Here is an 8,530-nt window from a genome sequence, read left to right as displayed (position 1 = left end):
TGTAGTAGGCACTTGAGAAGTGTCCTCCCTTTCTCTCACACTCATTTACTCTTCAGAACAGACTTAAGAGGCAGGCATTCCTAGCTCAATCTTACTGATGTGAATGTGAATCTAAGTAACTAGCAAACAATCACCAGGGACGTATTTGGGTCTCCACCATGGGTCTGTCTTTTTCCAAGGGTAGCCCTGTCCTCAGGGGCACTGGCTCTTTGGGTTTGAGAGCTGAGATATCCAGAGAAGACTGTACTTAGGCCCTCCTGGCCACTCAAAGAGGGACAGTGTGGAGGACAGACACTTGGAGGCCAGTGTGTGTCAAAGACAACACGTACGTCATTCATGTGGTCACACTGTCTTGAGTACTGACAACATACCAGGCACTGTGCTGGGCTCTGGGGCTTGGAGGTGAGCTGGGCCGGTTCCACCTTTACAAGAGTGGAGCTTGCAGGAGGTGAGACCATAGGAAGAGCTGGATGCTAAACACATACAATAAACACGTAATAAAAAGACTGGTGGTGAGTTCTGAAGAAAATAAGCACAATGAGAAAGAATGAGAGGACCTTTCTAAGAAAATGGCATTGAAGCTGAGACCCGAAGGATAAGCTGGAGCTAGCCAGGCCAAGGGCAGGAGGAAGAAACTTTTTCCTGAGAAAAAGTCATCATTACAGTGACAGCTCAGGCAGCCCAGCAACCTGCAGAAGGCCAGTGTGGCCAGAGCCAGAAGCAGGAGAGGGCTGGAAGAGGACTCTGCAGAAAGGCAGGGCTGGGTTGCGGAGACACTTTCAGGCCATATTTAAAAGCTGGTATTTTATTCTGAGCACAGTAAGAGGATTTTAAACAGGGAACTGACATCATCTTATTTATATTTTTAAATGATCACGCTGGGAGCTTGGTGGAAAATAGACTGTCAGGGGGTAGGGGTAGGATAGAAATGGAAACAGATGAAAAGCCTAGTGCAGTTGTCCAGGTTAACAGAAAACAACACGAGGGTCCCAGCGTGGTGCGGGTGGCGCTCAAGATGAAAATAAATGCTGATAGAGAAGAGTGCGGTCCTCTGCACATCTCACTCCTCACCCCCGTGCACAGGACCTCAGTTCAATGTAACCTAAGTTTTTAGGTCATGGGTGAAGCTCTAGATGAGAGTGGAGGGAAGGAGAGAAGGGATCTTGAAAAGCCTTTTCCACTAGCCCTATCCAGGGGCTCCCCACAGAACTAGCTGCCCCACCGAGCACCCCAGCTCAGCCCCTTACTCCTCCATCCAGGCCCAGCCCCAGCACCTGTGCTGGCATGCCTTCTTCAGTGCCGCCCACTCTCTGCCCTCCCCAGAGGTGGCTCTTGCCTGCTCCCTCCACAGCGCTTTGCACATCCTGCCCTGTCACAGGCACTGGAGTGGTGCAGCCGTGGATTCCAGTTTGGGTTCCACCACTGACTTGCTGCAGAATGGGCAAATCCCATAATCTCTCCCCTGTGACCCGTGTGACACAAATGTAAATGCAACACTGAACTAACAGCACCCACAAGACGTAAATTAAAACATTTGCTTATTTTGTCTTTGCCTCTCACAGACCCCTTCCACAGATCAACTTCAGCAATCCCTGGATGTCTTCTGTTTCCCTCCCTCTCCTCCCATTCCTAGTTGTGGTACTTGGTTGGGGAAGAAGGTGAATGGAGAGCAGAAGAGGTTGTAAACCAGCTCCAGCCCATCTGGGCCTGTCTGATATTTAAAGCTCTCAGAAATCTTGCTTGGTTTTTTGGAGGATCCTCTCCCCAACTCTGAGCTGCCACTTGCCTTGCCAGGGGCCATGGCTCCATCTCAGTGGGCAGTTTCCCATAACCCTCACCTGTTCCAGGGTTAGGGCCCACAGCCTCTTACTACAGGGATGTGCTCTTCCCACAGGCTGCCATCTTGGGCAGGATTCCTCTTAAGTAGCTCCTGACTGATATTCCTACTGCCAGTCCCTCGCCTCATCCCCAAGAGTCAAGGAACATTGACCCACTATCCAAGAGGAGTCTGTGTTGATCCGCGCAGCAGCCACGTTCTCTCTCCCTCCTCCTGCCCCATGCCTCTGGCCTAGGGGCACAGCCTCTGGTCTTCAGATCCCTCTGGGTCCGGGGACTCCAGGCAAGGCATCCCTTAACTGCAGTCACACTTGTCAAGCCTTCCTAAGGTGCTGCTGAAGCCCCGCTCCCACTGGTTTGGGAGAAGGGAACTGCACCCTCCACCCCTCTACCCAGAGGAACGGTGTTCACAGTGCAGCTCACTCCACAGAAAGCCTCTGCCTAAGTTTTCCCTCCTTCGTTCCTGGACTATATCTTTGAAAACTGGAAGGAGAGTCCCAGCCACCCAGGCAACCAGAGCACCTGGGCACTTTATTATCACTAGGTCTGAGCAGACTCTCCCTCTGCATTTCTTCTACCTTCATGGCCAGAGGAACAGAGGTTGTCCAGGCTCCCAGGAAAACACAGCTCTCTCTATAGTTACCTCATCCAGAAGCAAGAGGGCACACAGCCCTTCAAGTATATTTCAGCTCCTGATGGCAAAAGCAGATGAAGAGAGAGCCACCCATGACCTTCTTTACTGTGTCCAGTCCAGGCTCTTTCAGAACAGCCACCCCTGAGAGCCAAGGGTTGGACTGTAGAGAGGGACAGTGAAGCTCTGTCTGACGCACCTCAGGCCAAATCTGCTGCTGATCTAAATGCGGAAGGCTCTGCCCCTGACTATGGAGTCGGTACCAGCTGCTCTGGGCTGCTCAGTGCTGCCTGCTGGCATCAAACACCCTCCATTTCTCAAGCTCCCCACACGGAAGCGTTTGGAGATCCCTTGCTGAAGGGGCAGGTTGTGTTCTGGGAAGTTTTCCCTTTGGGCTGACCCAGAAGTGAGGTGGAAAGAGCCTGAGGATGGTGTCTCTGATTCTTAAAGATGTGCTCACTGAGGGGCATCCAGGAGCTGCCACTGGGGTTCCCTTCCAAGGCGGCCCCAGAGCTCTGGGTTGAACAGTACGGTGCTGGGGAGATGAGAAAGGATCCAGGAGTCAGACCAAGGTGGGCTTCATTCATAGGTCGGCCACTCACTAGACTAGCCTGTGGCCATGCCCCTCTTCTTCACCCTGGACTTCCCTTCTCGTGAAGGGAATTGCAACTGCTTGTGTAGAATCTGTCATCCCAGCCAAGGTGCAAGCCACCTGAGCACACAGGCCAGGCCTTGGTGTTTAACCCCATGTCCCAGCCCCCAGCATGGGGCCTGGTCCATGGGAGGTCTCCAGAGAAAGGAAACACCTGAGTGAATAATATGAGCAGTAATTCTCCTACACTCCAAACTCAAAGCTTCTATTATCAATCCAGAAACAGTTGCAGTATCAACACCACCCCTAGACTGGGGCGAGAGGATATGCCATCCAATTGGGCCTCCCAGGTAGGGAGGGGAAGTGAGGGATGATGGGTTTTGCCCTGGGAAATGGAGAAGGGCTGCTGTTTGGTTAAAGTCACATACCCCAAATCACCCCAGATGGACATCCAGGCAGACAGATCACTGTGCCTTCTACTTCACCTCTGCTTGGATGATGTAGTTTCAGGAGACCCGGCTTCCTGGGCAACTTGACAAGTCAGTCTCCATCCCAGGTCCAGTGGGCCCAGGTGGGTCCAGGTAACCTGGGAGCCTGGGCCAGCTTCCGCCACACCTGTCTTGACAGGGCCATGAAATCAGTCAAGTTGACAGGCAGCAGAACTGCCCAGGGGAAGAACACCAATGTCATTCTCTGGGGATCACACTGCAGGGCCCTGGGTAAGAACAGAGGATGGCTGTGAATGTGTCATTATATATAACTTTAAATTATTTAGGCACATGCTATGTGGGCTTCATTTGTACACTTGCTTTAAGCCCTGCAAATTCAGTGATGTATCTGCATGGTTGCTCAATGCTCAGGCTTAATTAGTCATGAGCTATCATTCCTTTATGCCTTTAATCAATCTTTTTTTTTTTTTTTTTTTTGAGATGAAGTCTCACTCTGTCACCGAGGCTGGAGTGCAGTGGCACAATCCCAGCTCACTGCAACCTCCACCTCCCAAGTTCAAGTGATTCTCCTGTCTCAGCCTCCCCAGTAGCTGGAACTACAGGCGCGTGCCACCACACTCAGCTAATTTTTTGTATTTTTAATAGAGACAGGGTTTCACCCTGTTAGCCAGGGTGGTCTCAATCTCTTGACCTCGTGATCCACCCGCCTCGGCCTCCCAGTGTTGGAATTACAGGCGTGAGCTACCATGCCTGACCTAATCAATCTTTTTAAAGCTCCTACTATGTGCTGGATATTGTGCTAGTGTCAGGTTCTTTAAGGATCCCATTGTCCTCATCAGCTTCTCCAGTGAAGCTGACATTGTTCAGCAAAGTCTCATGCTTAGTCGTGAACTACATGTTCCATCCAGACCCACCTGGCTTTCTTCCATCCCATCCTTGCCAATTTTACCCCAGTGCTGAGGCTTTGATCATGTCCCCACTACCTCCCTCTTAATCGACGTAACTAAGTAAATCCAAGCAACTCTTCCTGTCTTAGCCTACACATCATTACCTAATAAGCAAACCTTTTCCAATTCAACTCAGGAGACCTTTCTTCAGAGAAAACTTTCCTGGCCTTCACAATTGATCGTCCATCAGAGGCTCTTGTAAATATCAGATATCTTCTTAGCATGTGACACTGGCAACTTTATGCTCCGGGATTGGATTAATAACTGTCTCCCATGCTAGGCTTTTGAGTTTGATGGTGTCTGCTGGATTCACTGCTGAATCTCTAGGACTGAGCACAGTGTCTGACACATATCAGGCACTCCAGGAATATTTACTGACTGAATTAAATAAAAACAATGTAATCTAAGGATAAATTCAATATATATTTTATGGCTTGAATTTGACTAACACTTACTGGGTTTTCATAAAACATAGTATGAGTTAAAGCAAATAGTAGCAAATGAGAACCATTCACATGTATTTTTGTGGAGCTCAGATGAAATAACTTTGTCCGGCTATGGAATTTATGGGAAATTCATGAGAGGCTGGCAAAGAGATGATATAATTACATTCTGTGGTCAGTTCTGCTCCTATCCTGCTCTGCCTGCACTCTTCACTAAGAGCTGCTTTTCCTGATATTTTGTTTTTATGACTCCTCATCTCTTCTTTTTTCCCTCCTATGTGTTTTTAAAATGCCTTCATCAGCAGCAAAATCAGTCTAATGTGCATGCCCCCTTTGACCCAGATATTTCAGCTGAAGGATTCTAGCTCCTAGGAATACTACTGTCATTACAGATGACATAATACACAGAGTGTCCACAGCAGCAGTGTTTGTAATGACAAGAAAATGGAAACCAGATGCCTGCCAATGGAGGAATGGATTCATAAATTCACACTATGACCTCGCAGAGGGTAGTGCATCTCTGTTCTGATGATGAGCGCTGTATCTAATACCTTGCCAAGGAGGAGAAAGGCAAGCTGCCATGTAATATGTACATTATGATCCCTCCCCCACAAGAAACATGTATATTTGCATACACATGGTAGAAATCCAGGAGGGTACACATTAAATTGCAATAATGGCTAGCTTTGAGGAAGGACTTGGAGGGAGCTTGGGAAGGTCACCATTACTTCTTGCTTTATACTCCTCTATATTATCCAAATTTATGGTCAAAGTACATTATGTTTCTAGCTTAAAAACTCCAGTAATATAAGTGATTTACTTGCTTATGATCTGTCTCTCCTCTCTAGGATATAAACTACATACAAGCAGGAGCTTTGTCCACCTTTTCTCACTGTCATCTCCACTGTGCTTAGAACAGAGCTTGGAACACAGGAAAGGTGCAATGCATTTTTTTGAGTGACAGATCAATTTTTTTTAAAAGAAAATTTCATTTTGAAAAAAATCTATCTTTCCTATCTCTCTCTCCAACCCCTCCAGGTTTTGGTGACGTGATTGGGTGCTGAGGAGTGAAATTCTCTGCCTCCACATGGTGGGCCTTGAATTAAGGTTGATCTCTTCCCCGAATTATTGGTTTCCATTATAAACAGGTTGAAAACTCATAAGGCCTCCTACACACAAATGTGAAAAACAAAGTTGTTAAGTGATAAAGCTTCAAGTAACAAAGAATGGGTTGTTTTAAAAGAGAAACCTTGATATTGGTTCAAAGTTAATCCCTTCAAAAAGTAAGAGCTAAAAAAGAACATATTAAGTTACAAACAAGGAACAAAAGCGTGTGTTGTCTGTCCAATCATTGAAAGGTCACAACTGTTTAACCACTAGATGGTTCAACCAGTTAGAAGAGTCCAACAAAACCACGAAACTATAATAGATTATAGCTTAGCAAAAGACCTGCAAAAATATGCACTGAATTGTATTCTGTGGTTACTGCTTCTCTTTAACTTTCCCTTTGCTTTACTGCAGAAACAACATACAGCCATGAAAGAATGCGCATGATCTCAAAGACCCGTGGGCTGTCTTGCCTTTTCTTCAAGAATGAAATTCTAGATTTTGGGGACCATGATGCAGAGAGAGAAACTGGTCAGGTCAAAAGATCTCAGAACTTAGGGGTTTTCATGTTGTGGACAAACAAGGAAGAGAAAAGAGGGAGATGTCAGTCATATCACCTGGACAAAATGGTTCTGGGTTTGAGAATCTTCATTTCTTGCATGTTACAGTTACATAATCTATTACTTCTGTGCTTTTGTTTTTTTCTTTTCTTTTTTCTTTTTTATTGTTGGTTTTTTCTTTACCGTATCAACAGGCTGCTGGAGGGGTCATAGCCTGGACATGGCCAACCAGAAAGACACTCAATGAATGCTCAATGGAAGAACGCAGGTACACTTGATCCCTGCACAAAGCCACAGAAAAATGTCATTTGTGAATTCAACTGCTAGAGGCTAATGGAAATAAAATGCAAATAGCCTAAAGAATTTCCAACTCAATCAATGATTCTTTTTTATCTGTAATCTTTATTTGTAAAAGAGAAATCTGTCATTTTTCCTTTAACTTGTGATGGCAGCATAATGTGATCTCATGCATTGTGGGTGAAAGTTTAATAATTTTTTAAAATAAATGTATAAGAGTAAGTTTAATAAGTAGAAAATGTTGTGATTGAAGTTTACTTTAAAGGTAATATTTACAGAAAACTAAAATGAAGCATGTGGTTTGAGGTGAGGAGAAAGTAATGAGAAACTTTCACTTTTAGCTTCATTCTGTTCCATATCATCAAATTTGTTCCCTGTATCAAGAAGTAACATACATAAGCAGATAAAAGGTGAACTCAGAAAGGACAAAATCTATGGTTTACTCCAAATGCTGTTTAGGTGCCTTGGGTTTCTTTCTCAGTAAATCATTTCCCTGTCCAGTGATTGCCAGCTAAGGCTTGTGGCTTCTCGCCAACGTTCCCCCATAGAACTCAACTCCAGGTGTGACTGCAGCTCAAGTCCGATCTCCCCTGGTCAACTGGGAAACTTACAGGGGACACTAGCACTTTATCAGAAAACAAAATTCTAAGCCACAGGAAAGAAACTGGAGTGGAGGGGTGGGGTGGTTAACAGCAGACTGGAAAGACTATTTGGATGGCAGTGGAGAGAGATGCTTATAAAATGTTAAGCAATGTGTTATTTATATAAGGGAAGAGACCATATACAAAACAAATCACATATGTGTGGTTTAGATCACAGGCTTTGTGGTCAGAGACCTGAATGTAAATATTTCTCTGCCCTTTCTTTGGGCAAGTCACCTGCCTCTCCAAGGCTCAGTTTCCTCATGCATCAATTGTGTATAATAAAAAGTTGGTGCAGTTATGAGTAGTCAAGTGCTCATTAAAAAGTAGCCATTCACAGAAAGACAAATTTTGCATGTTCTCACTCATTTGCGGGAACTAAAAGCTAAAACAGTTGAAGTCATGGAGATAGAGAGCAGAATGATGATGGCTAACATAGGCTGGGAGGGGTGGTAGGGAGGGGAGGACATTGTGGATGGTTAATGGGTACAAAAATATAGTTAGAATGAATCAGATACAATGTTTGATAGCACAATAGGGTGACTACAGTCAACGGTAATTTATTGCACATTTTAAAATAACTAAAAGAGAATAATTGGAATGTTTGTAACACAAAGAAACGATAAATGTTTGAGGTGACAGATACGTCATTTACCCTGATGTGATTATAATGCATTGTATGCCTGTAGCAAAATATCTCATATACCCCATACATATATACACCAACTATGTACCCATAAACATCAAAAATAAATGTTAAAAGTAGCTATTACTTTTTAGCTTTTATGAGATGCGTAAGCTTTTTAACGAGTAATAAGAAACTACATAAACAGGCATAAATGAAAATTATTAATGTTTCTTTGACAAAAATTTGGGATTGCTTTTATTTAAGTGACATTGTTAGTATGAATGCTTCAAAAATGAAATCAATACTTATCCAGCATTAAATCCAAATCAGTGTGCTCTATACACCTGCCTACATGTCTATGTGAGCATGGGTGCTCCCGAAATGCGGTAACTTGTAAGA

The 8,530-nt window shown here is 44.8% G+C and overlaps 1 long non-coding RNA gene across 1 annotated transcript; it reads left to right on the top strand.

Moving 5' to 3' along the window:
* Nucleotides 1-2,371: 2,371 nt before the first annotated feature.
* On the top strand, nt 2,372-8,273 carry LOC110567908 (uncharacterized). The gene is made up of 2 exons (XR_002478243.2): nt 2,372-5,836; nt 5,937-8,273. It is a non-coding gene; the product is annotated as an uncharacterized LOC110567908 (long non-coding RNA).
* The last annotated feature ends 257 nt before the right edge of the window (nt 8,274-8,530 follow it).

This window comes from Aotus nancymaae, unplaced genomic scaffold, assembly GCF_030222135.1.
Source record: "Aotus nancymaae isolate 86718 unplaced genomic scaffold, 86718_ANA_hifiasm-v0.15.2.pri h1tg000010l, whole genome shotgun sequence".
NCBI classification, from domain to species: Eukaryota; Metazoa; Chordata; class Mammalia; order Primates; family Aotidae; genus Aotus; species Aotus nancymaae.
The sequence above is the reverse complement of the archived record's forward strand: the minus strand, read 5'-3'. Positions and strand labels throughout refer to the sequence as shown.